This window comes from Eumetopias jubatus, unplaced genomic scaffold (genome assembly GCF_037043125.1).
Source record: "Eumetopias jubatus isolate StellerSeaLion01/CBP00866 unplaced genomic scaffold, mEumJub1_p1.0 scaffold_12, whole genome shotgun sequence".
NCBI classification, from domain to species: Eukaryota; Metazoa; Chordata; class Mammalia; order Carnivora; family Otariidae; genus Eumetopias; species Eumetopias jubatus.
The window spans coordinates 10,416,857-10,434,330 of NW_028274818.1; positions in this window are offsets into that span (position 1 = coordinate 10,416,857).

The following is a 17,474-nucleotide window of genomic DNA, read 5'->3' on the forward strand; positions in this document are numbered from 1 at the left end:
TTTTAGCAAATTCAAGAGTTATGGGTCTTCCCGCCCCCCCCAACTTTTGTTGTCCTGGAGAATCATTCTCTTATTTTAATGAAGATTTTATGCCTTGATTTCATTGTGGGAGGCAGCACAAGAAAGTGATAGATTGAAAGATTTAAAAAAAAAAATTATTGGGGAGGAACAAGATGTCAGAGGAGTAGGAGACCTGGATTTCATCTGGTCTCAGGAATTCAGCTGAATAGGGATCAAACCATTCTGAACACCTACGAACTCAACAGGAGATCGAAGAAAAGAATAGCAGCAACTCTCTGAACAGAAAAGCGACCACTTACTGGAAGGTAGGACGTGTGGAGAAGTGAATCCGAGGCGATATTCGGGAGGATAGACGGCGGAGGAGGGGCCCTCCATTGGCCACTTCTGGCAAGTGATAGAGTCGCGGAGCACAAAATCGGAACTTTTAGAAGTTGGCTCTGCTGAGGGACATAGCTCCAGTGGCTAAGCGGGGGGTGGAACCCTCGCAGGACAGTGTGGTCTCAGGACCCTCGGGGTCACACAAAGACCGGGGGTGCCTGAGTGCGGCAGAGCTCCCAGGGATCGGAGCGGGGAAGCCGGCTGCAGAGACGGAGCTCGGGGTTGCCATAGACTGTGATCCGTGGCACAGTCGGGCCACTGTTCCTCCAGCAGGGACCCAACAAGCGGCAGATCCAGGGAGACTCCCCTTCCTCCCCCTGGAGGAGAAGCATGGGAGCGCACCGCAGGGATCTGCTGGGTTTGGAGACTCCACACGGGGTCGTGTGCCAGAGATAGAAATGCTCGGTCACAGGCCGGGTGAGCACGGAGTGTGGCTGGAGACCAGGGAGACGGGAGTGATTGACTGCTTTTCTCTGAGGGCTCACTGAGCAGTGGGGCCCTGAGTTCTCAGCTTCTCCAGGGCAGAGATTGGGAGGCCGCCATTTTCACTCTCGTCCTCCAAAGCTGTACCAAAAGCTTGCAGGGAACAAAAGCTCCCGAGAGCAAACCCGAGTAGATTACTTACGCCGGACCAGGCAAGGGCGGGGCAATTCCGCCTCTGGCAAAGACATTTGGGAACCACGGCAACAGGCCCCTCCCCCAGAAGATCAGTAAGAACAGATACAGTTTTGAGATACAGTTTCTTCTAACACACCAAAATATACCCTAAATCTCTAGTGTATGGCTTTGTTCTAGTTTCCTGCCTGATCACATTCTCTCCCCACCTTTTTTTAATCCTCTTCTTTCTTTTTTCAACTAACTTCTTGTCTTATCAATTCCTTTTATAAAATCTTTTATAATTTTCATCTTTACAGTCATATTCCATCCCTTCATTGTATTTACCCTTATTTTTGTACATATATAAGTTTTTCTCTCTTTAAAATTTTGGAAGGCACTTTCTTCTAACAGACCAAAATATGCCCAAAATCTAGAGTGTGGCACTGATCAATGCAGCAGGCTGATCATATTTGATCATATTCTGTTTTTTTTTAGTTTTGTTTGTTTGTTTTTCTCTTTTTCTTTTACTTTTTTTCCTCTTTTTCTTTTTTCTTCTTTTTCTTTCATTCCCTTTCTTTCCCCCCCTTTCAGGTCTCTTCTGATCTGTTTAGTGTATATTTTTCTTGGGTTGTTGTTACCCTGTTAGTATTTTGTTCTCTCATTCATCTATTCTCCTCTGGACAAAATGATAAGACAGAAAAAATCACCTCAAGAAAAAGAACAAGAGGCAGTACCAACTGCCAGGGACCTACTCAATATGGACATTAGTAAGATGTTGGAACTAGAGTTCAGAATGACGATTTTAAAGATAATAGGTGGGCTTGAAAAAAGCATGGAAGATATTAAAGAAACCCTTTCTGGAGAAATAAAAGAATTAAAATCTAACCAAGTGGAAATCAAAAAGGCTATTAATGAGGTGCAATAAAAAATGGGGGCTCTAACTGCTAGGATAAATGAGGCAAAAGAGAGAAGTAGTGATATAAAAGACCAAATGATGGAGAATAAAGAAGCTGAGAAAAAGAGAGATAAACAACTACTGGATCACGAGGGCAGAATTTGAGAGATAAGCGATACCATAAGACAAAACAACATTAGAATAATTGGGATCCCAGAAGAAGAAGAAAGAGAGAGAGGGGCAGAAGTATATTAGACCAAATTATAGCAGAGAACTTCCCTAATGTGGGGAAGGAAACAGGCATCAAAATCTAGGAGGCACAGAGAACCCCTCTCAAAATCAATAAAAATAGGTCAACACCCTGACATCTAATAGTAAAACTTATGAGTCTCAGAGACAAAGAGAACATCCTGAAAGCAGCTCAGGAGAAGAGATATGTAACCTACAATGGTAGAAACATTAGATTGGCAACAGATCTATCCACAGAGACCTGGCAGGCCAGAAAGGACTGGCATGGTATAATCAGAGCACTAAATGAGAAAAATATGCAGCCAAGAATACTATATCCATGTAAGCTGTCACTGAAAATAGAAGGAGGGATAAGCTTCCAGGACAAACAAAAACTAAAGGAATTTGCTAACACGAAACCAGCCCTCCAAGAAATATTGAAAGGGGTCCTCTAAGCAAAGAGAGAGCCTAAAAGTAACATGGACCAGAAAGGAACACAGACAATATGCAGTAACAGTCACCTTACAGGCAATACAATGGCACTAAATTCGTATCTTTCAACAGTTACCTTGAATGTAAAGGGGCTAAAAGCCCCAATCAAAAGACACAGGCTATCAGATTGGATAAAAAAGCAAGACCCACTGATATTCTGTCTGCAAGAGACTCATTTTAGATCCAAAGACACCCCCACATTGAAAGTGAAGGGGTGGAAAACCATTTACCATGCTAATGGACACCAAAAGAAAGCTGGGGTGGCAATCCTTATAACAGACAAATTAGATTTTAAACCAAAGAATATAATAAGAGATGATAAAGGACACTGTATCATACTTAAAGGGTCTATCCAACCAGAAGATCTAACAAGTGTAAATAACTATTCCCCTAACATGGGAGCAGCCAATTATATAAACCAATTAATAACAAAAGCAAAGAAACACATTGACAACAATACAATAATAGTGGGGGACATTAACACCCCTGACTGAAATGGAAAGATCACCTAAGCAAAAGATCAACAAGGAAATAAAGACTTTAAATGACACACTGGACCAAATGGACTTCACAGATATATTCAGAATATTCCATCCCAAAGCAACAGAATATACATTCTTCTCTAATGCCCATGGAACATTCTCCAGAATAGATCACATCCTAGGTCACAAATCAGGTCTCAACCAGTACCAAAAGATTGGGATCATTCCCTGCATATTTTCAGACCACAGTGCTTTGAAACTAGAACTCAATCACAAGAGGAAAGTCAGAAAGAACTCAAATACGTGGAGGCTAAAGAGCATCCTACTAAAGAATGAATGGGTCAACTAGGAAATTAAAGAAGAATTAAAAAAATTAATGGAAATGAAAATGAAAACACAACTCTTCAAAATCTTTGGGATGCAGCAAAGGCAGTCCTAAGAGGCAAGTATATAGCAAAACAAGCCTTTCTCAAGAAACAAGAAAGGTCTCAAATACACAACCTAACCCTACACCTAAAGGAGTTAGAGAAAAAACAGCAAATAAAGCCTAAACCCAGCAGGAGAAGAGAAATAATAAAGATCAGAGCAGAAATCAATGAAATAGAAACCAAAAGAACAGTAGAACAGATCAACGAAACCAGGAGCTGGTTCTTTGAAAGAATTAACAAGATGGATAAACCCCTGGCCAGACTTATCAAAAAGGAAAGAGAAATGACCCAAAACAACAAAATCATGAATGAAAGAGGAGAGATCACAACCAACACCAAAGAAATACAAACAATTATAAGAACATATTATGAGCAACTGTATGCCAGCAAATTAGATAATCTGGAAGAAATGAATGCATTCCTAGAGATGTATCAACTACTAAAATTGAACCAGGAAGAAATAGAAAACCTGAACAGACCTATAACCGCTAAGGAAATTGAAGCAGTCATCAAAAATCCCCCAACAAACAAAAGCCCAGGGCCAGATGGCTTCCCAGGGGAATTCTACCAAACATTTAAAGAAGAATTAATACCTATTCTTCTGAAACTGTTCCAAAAAATAGAAATGGAAGGAAAACTTCCAAACTCGTTTTATGAGGCCAGCATTACCTTGATCCCCAAACCAGACAAAGACCCCATCAAAAAGGAGGATTACAGACCAATATCCTTGATGAACATGGATGCAAAAATTCTCACCAAAATACTAGCCAATAGGATCCAACAGTACATTGAAAGGATTATTCACCACGACCAAGTGGGATTTATCCCTGGGCTGCAAGGTTGGTTCAACATCCACAAATCAATCCATGTGATACAATACATTAATAAAAGAAAGAACAAGAATCATATGAGGCTCTCAGTAGATGCAGAAAAAGCATTTGACAAAGTACAGCATTCTTTCTTGATCAAAACTCTTCAGAGTATAGGGATAGAGGGTACATATCTCAATATCGTAAAAGCCATCTACAAAAAACCCCCAGTGAATATCATTCTCAATGGGGAAAAACTGAGAGCTTTCTCCCTAAGGTCAGGAACGTGGCAAGGATGTCCACTATCACCACTGCTATTCAACATCGTATTAGAAGTCCTAGCCACAGCAATCACACAACAAAAAGAAATCAAAGGCATCCAAATCGGCAAAGAAGAAGTCAAACTCTCACTGTTTGCAGATGATATGATACTTTACGTGGAAAACCCAAAAGACTCCACCCTAAAACTGCTAGAACTCATACAGGAATTCAGTAAAGTGGCAAGATATAAAATCAATGCACAGAAATCAGTGGCATTCCTATACACGAACAACAAGACAGAAGAGAGACAAATCAAGGAGTCGATCCCATTTACAATTGCACCCAAAACCATAAGATACCCAGGAATAAATCTAACCAAAGAGGCAAAGAATTTGTACTCAGAAAACTATAAAATACTCATGAAAGAAATTGAGGAAGACACAAAGAAATGGAAAAATGTTCCATGCTCATGGATTGGAAGAACAAATATTGTGAAGATGTCAATGCTACCTAGAGCAATCTACACATTCAATGCAATCCCTATGAAAATACCATCCACTTTTTTCATAGAAATGGAACAAATAATCTTAAAATTTGTGTGGAACCAGAAAAGACCCCGAATAGCCAGAGGAATGTTGAAAAAGAAAAGCAAAGCTGGCGGCATCACAATTCCAGACTTTCAGCTCTATTACAAAGCTGTCATCATCAAGACAGTATGGTACTGGCACACAAACAGACACATAAATCAATGGAATAGAATAGAGAGCCCAGAAATGGACCCTCAACTCTATGGTCAACTCATCTTTGACAAAGCAGGAAAGAATGTCCAATGGAAAAAAGACAGTCTCTTCAACAAATGGTGTGGGGTAAATTGGACGGCCACATGCAGAAGAATGAAACTGGACCATTTCCTTACACCACACACACAAATAGACTCAAAATGGTTGAAAGACCTAAATGTGAGAGAGGAGTCCATCAAAATCCCAAAGGAGAACACAGGCAGCAACCTCTTCGCCCTTTAGCCACAGGAACATCTTCCTAGAAACATTACCAAAGGCAAGGGAAGCCAGGGCAAAAACAAACGGGACTTCATGAAGATAAGAAGCTTTTGCACAGCAAAAGAAACAGTCCACAAAATCAAAAGACAACCGACAGAATGGGAGAAGATATTTGCAAATGATATATCAGTTAAAGGGCTAGTATCCAAAATCTATAAAGAACTTCTTAAACTCAACACCCAAAGAACAAATGATCCAATCAAGAAATGGGCAGAAGACATGAACAGACATTTTTTCCAAAGAAGACATCCAAATGACCAACAGACACATGATAAAGTGCTCAACATCGCTCGGCATCAGGGAAATCCAAATCAAAACCTCAATGAGATACCACATCACACCAATCAGAAAGGCTAAAATTAACAAGTCAGGAAATGACAGATGTTGGCGGGGATGCTGAGAAAGGGGAACTGTCCTACGCTGTTGGTGGGAATGCAAGCTGGTGCAGCCACTCTGGAAAACAGCATGGAGGTTCCTCAAACAGTTGAAAATAGAGCTACCATATGATCCAGCAATTGCACTACTGGGTATTTACCCCAAAGATACAAATGTAGGGATCCGAAGGGGTACGTGCACCCCGATGTTTATAGCAACAATGTCCACAATAGCCAAATTATAAAAAGAGACAAGATGTCCATTGACAGATGAATGGATAAAGAAGATGCGGTATACATTTTGCATGGAGCACTGGGTGTTATCCGCAAACAATGGATCATGGAATACTACATCAAAAACTAATGATGTAATATATGGTGATTAACATAACAATAATAATAATTAAAAAAAGAAGTGGTATACACATACACACACACAATGGAATATTATGCAGCCATCAAAAGGAATGAAATCTTGCCATTTGGAATGACATGGATGGAACTGGAGGGTATTATGCTGAGCAAAATAAGTCAATCAGAGAAAGACATGTATCATATGACCTCACTGATATGAGGACTTCTTAATCTCAGGAAACAAACTGAGGGTTGCTGGAGTGTTGTGGGGTGGGAGGGATGGGGTGCCTGGGTGATAGACACTGGGGAGGGTATGTGCTATGGTGAGCACTGTGAATTGTGTAAGACTATTGAATCACAGACCTGTACCTCTGAAACAAGTAGTACATTATATGTTAAAAAAAAAAAAAAAGAAGATAGCAGGAAGGGAAAAATGAAGGGGGGTGGAAATCGGAGGGGAGACGAACCATGAGACTATGGACTCTGAGAAACAAACTGAGGGTTCTAGAGGGGAGGGGGTTGGGGGGATGGGCTAGCCTGGTGATGGGTATTAAAGAGGGCAGGTACTGAATGGAACACTGGGTGTTATACACAAACAATCATGGAACGCTACAGCAGTAACTAATGATGTAATGTATGGTGATTAACATAACATAATAAAAAATATTTATTTATTTACTTAAGTAATCTCTACCCCTATGTGGGACTCAAATACACACCCAGAGATAAAGAGTCTCATGCTCTTCTGACTGAGCCAGCCAGGCACCTCACATTGAAAGATTTTGAATGTAATCCAAACATTTCAACGAGTCAAAGCTATTAGTGTTGATGATGTCATTTGCAACACAAGAATTAACTTGATAGTAGATGTGCAAGTGACAGCATTTTGATTTGGTTAGTTGATCTCTTGCACTGCAAGCCGCAGCAAGTGGGGTTTGGTAGTGGAAGGCAACATATGATTACCCAGTCTCTAATTCATGGTCTTAATAATGGGAAGAAAAGCAGGATTCCCAGGCTTCTTTTTCACAACTACTCATCTGTGCAATTGTAGTCTGAAAGCAGCCACAGAGAATGTATAAACAAATGAGTGTAGCTGGGTTCCAATAAAACTTTATTCAAGGACACTGATATTTGATTTTCAAATACTTTTCTGTAATGAAATATTACTCTTCTTTCAAGTTTCTTCCACCATTTAAAAATGCAAAAGCCAGGTTTATTCTGAGGTATCTTATGGTTTATGGTGCTGTTGTAAATGGAATTGTTTCTCTAATTTCTCTTTCTACAGTTGCATCTTAGTGTATAAGAAAGCAATTGGTTTCTGTGCATTGATTTTGTATCCTGCTACATTACTGAATTGCTGTATTAGTTCTAGTAATTTTGGGGTGGAGTCTTTTGGGTTTCCACATAAAGTATCATGTCATCTGCAAAAAGAGAGAGCTTGACTTCTTCTTTGCCAATTTGAATACTTTTATTTCTTTTTGTTGTCTGATTGCTGTTGCTAGGACTTCTAGTACTATGTTGAACAATGGGGGCGAGAGTGGGCATTCTTGACGTGTTCCTGATCTTAAGGGAAAGGCTCTCAGCTTTTCCCAATTAAGGACGATATTCGCTGTGGGTTTTTCATAGATGGATTTTATGAACTTGAGGAATGTTCCCTCTATCCCTATACTCTGAAGAGTTTTAATCAGGAAAGGATGCTGTATTTTGTTAAATGCTTTTTCTGCATCAATTGAGAGGACCATATGGTTCTTTTCTCTCCACTTATTAATGCGTTCTATCACATTGATTTGCGAATGTTGAACCACCCTTTCATCCCAGGGATAAATCCCACCTGGTCGTGGTGGATGCTCCTTTTAATGTATTGTTGGATCCTATTAGCTAGGATTTTGTTGAGGATTTTGGAATCCATATTCATCAGGGATATTGATCTGAAAGTCTCCTTTTTGATGGGGTCTTTGCCTGGTTTGGGGATTAAGGTAATCTGCTGCTCATAGAATGAGTCTGGAAGCTTTCCTTCTGTTTCTATTTTTTGAAACAGCTTCAGGAGAATAGATAGTATTTCTTCTTTGAATATTTGGTAGAATTCCCCAGGGAATACATCAAGCCCTGGGCTCTTGTTTTTTTGGAAGTTTTTGATCACTGCTTCAATCTTGTTACTGGTTTTGGCCTATTCAGGTTGTCAGTTTCTTCCTGTTTCAGTCTTGGGAGTTTATAGGTTTCCAGGAAGGCATCCATTTCAACCAGGTTGCTCAGCTTACTGGCATATAATTGTTGATAATAATTTCTAGTAATTGTTTCTATTTCCTTGGTGTTAGTCATGATCTCTCCCCTTTCATTCATAATTTTATTAGTTTGGTTCCTTTCTCTTTTCTTTTGGATAAGTCCAAAAGACTATCAGTGGTTTATTGATCTTATTAATTCTTTCAAAGAACCAGCTTCTAGTTTTGTTGATCTGATCTACTGTGTTTCTGGTTTCTAATTCATTGATTTCTGCTCTAATCTTAATTATTTCTCTTCTAATGCATGGCTTAGGCATTGTTTGTTGCTTTTTCTCTAGTTCTTTAAGGTCTAGAGTTAGTTGGTGAATTCAGGATTTTTCTATTTTTTTGAGTGAGGCTTGGATGGCTATGTATTTCCCCCTTAGGACTGCCTTTGCAGTATCCCATAGGCTTTGGACCAATGTGTTTTCATTCTCATTGGTTTCCACAAATTGTTTAAGTTCTTCTTTGATTTCCTGGTTGACCCAAACATTCTTGAGCAGAATGGTCTTTAGCTTCCAAGTGTTTGAATTTCTGCCAAATTTTTTCTTGTGATTGAGTTCCAGTTTTAAAGCATTATGGTCTGAGAATATGCAGGGAATAATCTCAATCTTTTGGTATCGGTTGAGACCTGATTTGTGACCCAGTATGTGGTCTATTCTGGAGAAAGTTCCATGTGCACTCGAGAGGAATGAGTATTCTGTTGTTTTAGGGTGGAATGTTCTGTATATATCTGTGAGGTCCATCTGGTCCAGTGTGTCATTCAAAGCTCTTGTTTCTTTGTTGATTTTCTGCTTAGATGATCTGTCTATTGCTGAGAGTGGAGTATTGAGGTCTCCTACAATTAACGTATTGTTATCAATATGACTCTTTATTTTGGTTAACAGTTGCTTATGTAGATGGCTGCTCCCATGTTGGGGGTGTAGATATTTACAATTGTTAGATCTTGTTGGATAGACCCTTTAAGAATGATATAGTGTCCTTCTGTGTCTCTAACTACAGTCTTTAGTTTAAAATATAATTTGTCTGATATAAGAATTGCTACCCCAGCTTTCTTTTGAGGTCCATTGGCATGGAAGATGGATCTCCATCCCTTCACTTTCAGTCTGGATGTATCTTTGGAATAAACCTAACCAAAGAAGTAAAGGATCCATACTCTAGGAACTACAGAACACTCATGGAAGAAATTGAAGAAGACATGAAAAGATGGAAAAACATTCCATGCTCATGGATTGGAAGAATAAACATTGTTAAAATGTCTATGCTACCCAGAGCAGTCTATACCTTCAATGTCATCCCGATCAAAATTCCAAGAAATTTTCAAAATGCTGAAACAAACAATACTAAAATTTGTATGGAATCAGAAAAGACCCCGAATCACCAAGGAAATGTTGGAAAAGAAAAACAAAGCTGGGGGCATCACGTTGATGGATTTAAAGCTTTATTACAAAGCCGTGATCACCAAGACAGTATGGTACTGGCACAAAAACAGACACATAGACCAATGGAACAGAATAGAGAGCCCAGATATGGACCCTCAACTCTATGGTCAAATAATCTTTGACAAAGCAGGAAAAAATATGCAATGGAAAAAAGACAGTCTCTGCAATAAATAGCGCTGGGAAAATTGGACAGCCACATGCAGAAGAATGAAACTCGACCATTCTCTAACACCATACACAAAGATAAACTCAAAATGGATGAAAGACCTCAATGTGAGACAGGAATCCATCAAAATCCTAGGGGAGTACATAGGCAGTAACTACTTTGACATCAGCCACAGCATCTTCTTTCAAGATATATCTCCAAAGCCTAGTGAAACAAAAGCAAAAATGAGCTTTTGGGACTTCATCAAGATAAAAATCTTCTGCACAGCAAAGGAAACAGTCAACAAAACAAAGAGGCAACCCACAGAATGGGAGAAGATTATTTGCAAATGACACTACAGATAAAGGGCTGGTATCCAAGATCTTTAAAGAACTTCTTTTTTTTATTTTTTATTTTTTTTAAAGATTTTATTTATTTATTTGACAGAGAGAGACACAGCGAGAGAGGGAACACAAGCAGGGGGAGTGGGAGGGGGAGAAGCAGGCTTCCTGCGGAGCAGGGAGCCCAATGCGGGACTTGACCCCAGGACCCTGCGATCATAACCTGAGCCGAAGGCAGACACTTAACGACTGAGCCACCCAGGAGCCCGTATAAAGAACTTCTCAAACTCAACACCCAAAAAACAAATAATCAAGTCAAAAAATGGGCAGAAAACATGAACAGACACTTCTCCAAAGAAGACGTACAAATGGCTAACAGACACATGAGAAAATGTTCCTCATCACTAGCCATGAGGGAAATCCAAATCAAAAGCACATTGAGATACCACCTTACACCAGTTAGAATGGCAAAAATTGACAAGACAAGAAACAACAAATATTGGAGAGGTGGTGGAGAAAGGGGAATCCTCTAACACTGTTGGTGGGAATGCAAGTTGTTACAGCCACTTTGGAAAACAGTGTGGAGGTTCCTCAAAAAATTAAAAATAGAGCCACCCTATGATGCAGCAATTGCACTCCTGGGTATTTACCCCAAAGACACAGATGTAGTGAAAAGAAGGGCCATATGCACCCCAATGTTCATAGCAGCAATGTCCGCAATAGCCAAACTGTGGAAAGAGCCGAGATGCCCTTCAACAGATGAATGGATAAAGAAGATGTGGTCCATATATACAATGGAATATTACTCAGCCATCAGAAAGGATGAATACCTAACTTTTACATCAACATGGATGGGACTGGAGGAGATGATGCTAAGTGAAATAAGTCAAGCAGAGAAAGTCAATTACCATTTGGTTTCACTTATTCGTAGAACATAAGGAATAGCATGGAGGACATTAGGAGAAGGAAGGGAAAAATGAAGGGTGGGAAATCGGAGGGGGAGACAAACCATGAGAGACTATGGACTCCGAGTAACAAACTGAGGGTTTTAGGGGGGAGGGGGGTGGGGAGATGGGTTAGCCTGGTGATGGGTATTAAAGAGGGCACGTACTGCATGGACCACTGGGTGTTATACGCAAACAATGAATCGTGGAACACTACATCAAAAACTAATGATGTAATGTATGGTGACTAACATAACATAATAAAATAAAAACAAAAAAACAAAAAACCCTCACAGGTGTTGGGCTCAACTTGGCCTGAGAGCTGTGGTTTATCGACTCTTTAAATCATTCGCTTCTCAGCATTCTCGATTTCTTTACTCCATTTTGTTGTGTTCAACCCAGAAAAACCCCAACACTGGATTGATACAATTGTGTGCTCTCCTTTCTCTCCTGCTCTTTATCTTTATCCTTTTAGTTAAGACCATCAGCTAATGGTTTACCTGTTTTCAATCTTGCCTACTAACCTGTTCTCCACACTTTGACTTAGGTGATCTTTCTCTTGACTCTTGAAAACTAGCATTTATTGAGCATATGATACAATTATGCACTTAGCTTGTATTATCTCATTTTTTAAAAAAAGATTTTACGTATTTGTGTGTGTGTGTGAGAGAGAGAGAGAAAGAGGAAGAGAGAAAGAGAGAGAGAGTACCTGTGCACAAGCAGGGAGTTGGGTGGAGAGGTAGAGCAGGGAGGGAGAGGGAGAAAGAATTTTGGCATGGAGCCCAATACAGGACTCAATCTCAAGACCCTGAGATCACGACCTGAGCCAAAGCCAAGAGCTGGGTGCTCAACCAACTGAGAAACCCACCCAGCACACCTGTCTCATTTTATATACAGAACAATCCTTGAGGTAACTACCATTATTGAAAAATAACTACACACAAACTCAGTGGAAGAATTAGAAACAGGGTTTTCAGAATCAGCACAGTGTTACTTTTAACTCACTAGTTTACATCTTAAATTATAAATATTTTTGAATCCTTAAAATATTTTGCCAGTTTCTGTGGATTGCATGAGGCATTTTGTGCTAAATATAAATAGCATATGTCATATTAAAACTAAAACAAAATCATGATTTACTATAGGATTGATTTACAAATACAAAACCATAATGACTAAATCTTCTTTCTAATGAATTTGGTGGAAGAAAATGATCCCCAAAATTCCTATTTGAGCTTACAGAAAATTTATCCTACACTTAGCTCAGGCACAGCCATGCACATTTCTGAAAAATACTATAAATTTGTGACTCTTAGTAAGAAAATGCTATTAAAAAACAACTCTTCAAGATATTAATGACTGCTTCATACCAATGATATTTTAATTAGCCATGGAATAATTTGGCAACTGGTAATTTTGGGAGTGTGCAATGAAGATACTTTTGGTTTGATCCAATCAATTATACTAATTGATTCATCCAAGACATAAACTACATTTTAAAAATTTTATTTTAATTCCAGTATAGTTAACATACAGTGTGAAATTAGTTTCAGGTGTACAACATAATGATATGATGATTCTATATATTACACAGGGCTCATCAAGTTGACTAAGTGATCTTTCTAAATTGCTAATTTAATCTTGTCATGCATCCTGCTTAAAATTCCTCAAAGCCTATCCTATTGCTTTGTGATTTTGATCTTTTAAACTCATCCAGGTTCACCAAGACTCTGTTGTGTTCTCTTCCCTGTCCCTTACCACCATCTTTGGTCTTTGTTCCAGCCGTACCAAAGTCTTCACAGTTTCATGAATATACCATTTGCTCTATGCCTTTAGTCTTGCTATGTGATCTGTTTTCTTTCTTTCTTTTTTTTTTAAAGATTTTATTTATTTATTTGACAGAGAGAGAGACACAGCGAGAGAGGGAACACAAGCAGGGGGGTGGGAAAGGGAGAAGCAGGCCTCCTGTGGAGCAGGGAGCCCGATGCAGACCTCAATCCCAGGACTCCGGGATCATGACCTGAGCCGAAGGCAGACGCAGCCACCGAGGCACCCCGCTACATGATCTTTCTTGAATTCCATTTCCCTGTGATCATCTGTATAATTCCTCTCAGTCCTTGAAAATTTAGCTCACCTGTCAATATGTTCTTATTGCAAGGGGCCTTCTTCAACCCTCCCTTGCCATTATGTCTGATTTAAATGTCTTTTTTAAGCCCTAAATTTGAAGGTAGAGGCTCTCTTTATGTCTAAACTCAGGGGCCTAGACACAGTTCCAAACACACACACACACACACACACACACACACACACACACACACACACCCCAGAGGTATTGAATGAAATTAACACAGCTTTAGGGTAGGAAGGAATGAATTGCAAATATTATAGGTGTCAGACAAATTATGAAACTATGCTATAGATCAGGAGTGATGTGGTGACAGTCTGTACCAATGGCCAGAGCAAAAAGGATATATGGGAAACAATTTGTATGTAGAATTGATAGGAACTTTCACAGCAGAAGTGAGAGAGAAGGAGAACTTAAAGATTCAAACTTTCTGGTCCTCACATTTTTCATCTAAAAAAAAGACTTGGATTAGTTCCAAGGTTTCTGATTCCATGACTCTAAGCTTCTAAGCCTGGTAGGTATCATGAATTTGGCTTTGGGGTTATAGGGTTTAGTGTGTTGATGAAATATCCACATGGGGAAGTACTAGTGGCAGGAATATACAGGAACAAATGAACAGGAAGAATAGTTTGGACAATATCCTTCAGCTGTAGAGGAGAGCTGGAGTTCTATGAGTCAGTTCATTCATCAAGTGGTAGATCTGAGGAAGAAGAATATGGAATCTCGGGGCATGCTTACATTTCAGGTTTGAGAGTGAAGGAGACTAGGTGAAGAAGTTCTCAATGGGACTACAGAACAAAGAGAAGGTTCTGTTTTGGTTTGTTTTAGGATGGTGGATGCATATTTTAGTTAAAGGAAAAATAGGGAGAGAGTCTGAAGACCCTAGAGAGGAGACAGTTGATAGAGCCAGGTTCTGGAGGAAGTTGGAGGAAATGGGACTGAGGACACAAGTAAATGGTTGGATTAAGATGGAGCAAAGCATGTCTTCTTCTATAGGAGGTGGGAAGGTAAATGAAGTTATAGAGGTATTTCGAGGTGGAGAAAGGGAGAAGATGAGGCAGCTTCCTTTTTTTTTTTCCAGAGAGTGAGAGAGGCAAAGGGAATTTGGAATCCTAAAGCTACAAAAAATGCTTTGGAATAGTTCATGTGTGGAAAGGGATAGGGGTCAACTAAAGATGACATGAGTATTTATTTTTAAAAAAGATTTATTTATTTATTTGGGGGGGAGGGGGAAAGGCAGAGAGTGAGGGGGAGAGAGAGAATCTCAAGTTGACTCCCCACTGAGTGTAGAATCCAACACAGGGCTTGATATCAAGACCCCGAGACCATGACTGAGTCTAAATCAAGAGTCTGATGGTTAACCAACTGAGCTACCCAAGCATCTCTGACATGACTGTTTATTAAATGTGATTATGGGAGGAGGCAGGAAAGATGGGGTGGGTGGTCTTTCCCTCTGTCCTGAGGTACTTTAAGAGCAAGTGGATGTCTATGGAGCAGTTTTTGCTTCTAAGATGTCTGAGCTCAATGAGGGTATAAATTAAAGACATGATTCTGTTTGGAATGGAAATTAGATCATTAGAACACAAAAATAGGAAGGAAGAGCTTGCTCTGGGATTCCCCAGTTCAGTTCTGGTGAACAGACTCCAGACCAAAGCTGGGGTGGAGATGGGGGCTGGTGTGGATTATGAAGGAACAAATAGTGCTACGTAACAGATCAGTCTTTGGAGAGTTAGAGGGTGCTCACAGCCACTAACTGTACTTAAACAAAGACTGGATGATCACTGGTAAGGGTTATTGCACATATATTTGTCACTTTGGAGGCAGAGATTACAGATCACCACTAAATTCTTTATTCCCCTGAGGTTTTATCAATAGGTTGTGTATACAACTCCCATACATTCTAAAGAAGAGTAGAGCTCTGTGCTATCACATTCAACATCACACTGATTCAGATACTTCAAAGCTGAATCATATATATCAGGTTAACCACACTCAAAAATCTTCACAAAGCTTGCTTATCTCCTATGATGGATGACAAATTGATCTCTAGAATAAGCACAATGAAACACAAAAGAATTAGCCTTCAAACAGCATGCCATTATGAAGCAACATACTGTATGGAGTCCTATGCCTCTGATTTTGAATCTTGATTCTTTTGTGTGTGTGCATATTTTAAGTTTTCTATATATTTGTATAACCTGTGACCTTGGACATGTTACTCCTTAAGCCTCAGTTTCTTTTTTTTTTTTATTTTAATTTCATTTATTTCAGACCCATTCAGTTTTAGGTCTGGGGATGGGAGCATGATGTCTCTTTGGCTTAGGCTACTGGGGTCCACAGCATCCACAACTGTGTAGTCCTTGGGGAGCACTGTGGAGGTTCCACATGGCTGCAAGGGCTGTTGGGATCCTCAGTGGCACCTCCTACTCCAGTGGCTAGGGACTGGACAAGTGGCAGTGGTGCCAGAGGCAGCGGTATGCAAACACGCAGCTGTGGGGAGCAGCTGCAGGTGCCTGTACAGTGTCAGGGTCTGGTTGGAGACACACACATCATGGTGGGGACCAGGGCCAGCAGCAAGGGTGCACTGGCAGATGAAGATGTACTAGGTGCTCTGGCTGTTGGCTTGCACTTCTGTGGCCGGAAGGTTTCCCTATGGGCATGTGCCCAACAGTGGAGGCCAGTGAAGGGAGTCAGGCTGTGTCGTGCAAGTGCACAGCTAGAGGGACTAGCTGCAGGTAGACCTTGTGGTACAGGCCAGTGACAGGAAATATGGCCAGAGTTGGGCCCACAAACAGCTGTGGGGGCACTGGCTATTGACATGTGTAATTGTGCCTGTAGGGTCTTGCCCATGGGTACATGGCAATGGAGGTCAGTGTGAGTAGTCTGGCTAAGGGTGTGCAGGTGTACAGCTGGAAAGGCTAGCTGAAGGTGAGCCTGGTAAGGCAGGTCAGTGACAGGCCAGTGACAGGCCAGGAGACAGGGCTGAATCCAGCCTCATGAGCAGCTGTGAGGGCCTACCCTGTCTGTGTGCCCTTCCATGGCTGTGGGATGTTACTACATGCAAGCTGGCAGCCGTGGAGGCCAGTGATGGGAGTCAGGCTGGAGGCATGCAGGCCCACAGCTGGAGGGGCTGGCTCTCAATGTGCACATCCAGAGAGGGGTCAGCCATGGGGTCTAGGCTGACATCTTGCACTTGCACAGTTGTAGAGGTGTGAGAAACTGAGTGTGGATCATGGGCTCTGGAGAGGGGTTATGGAGGGAGAAAATGGGGAAGGACTCAGGTGCCTGGCATCTGTGAATATGAATACTTGTGGGGCAAAACCCAGTGAAGTCAGCAGGGCATCTGCAGTGGCTGGCTTTGGTTTTTTCAGGGGTGAAAGCTGCTGTGATCTTGTGCAGAGCAGGTCACCGGGAACTCTACATAGCTGTTCTCATTGCATGGACCCTGATCTTCTTCCTTGTTTCTAGCCATCTCTATATGTTCCAGCTTTGCTGGACTCTGGGTGCAGTAAAACTGAAGCAGGTCCTTGATGTAGTGACCTGAAAGGCTGGGGAAGCATGTTGCCCACTTTGCTCTCACTTTCCCTACAAGGGGAACTCTTTCTGGCTGGCAAGTTCCCTCTTGGTTCTGAGCAGTGCTGGTTTAGCCCACTTTTCAATTGGATTGCTTGTGTTCTTATTGTGGAGCTTTAAGAATTTTTTCAGGTATATTTTGGGTAATAGTCCTTTATCAGATGTGTCTTTTGCAAATATTTTCTCCCAGTCTGTAGCTTGTCTTCTAATTCTCTTAAAACTGTTTTTCACAGGAGAAGTTTTTTAAATTTAATGAAGTCCAGCTTGTC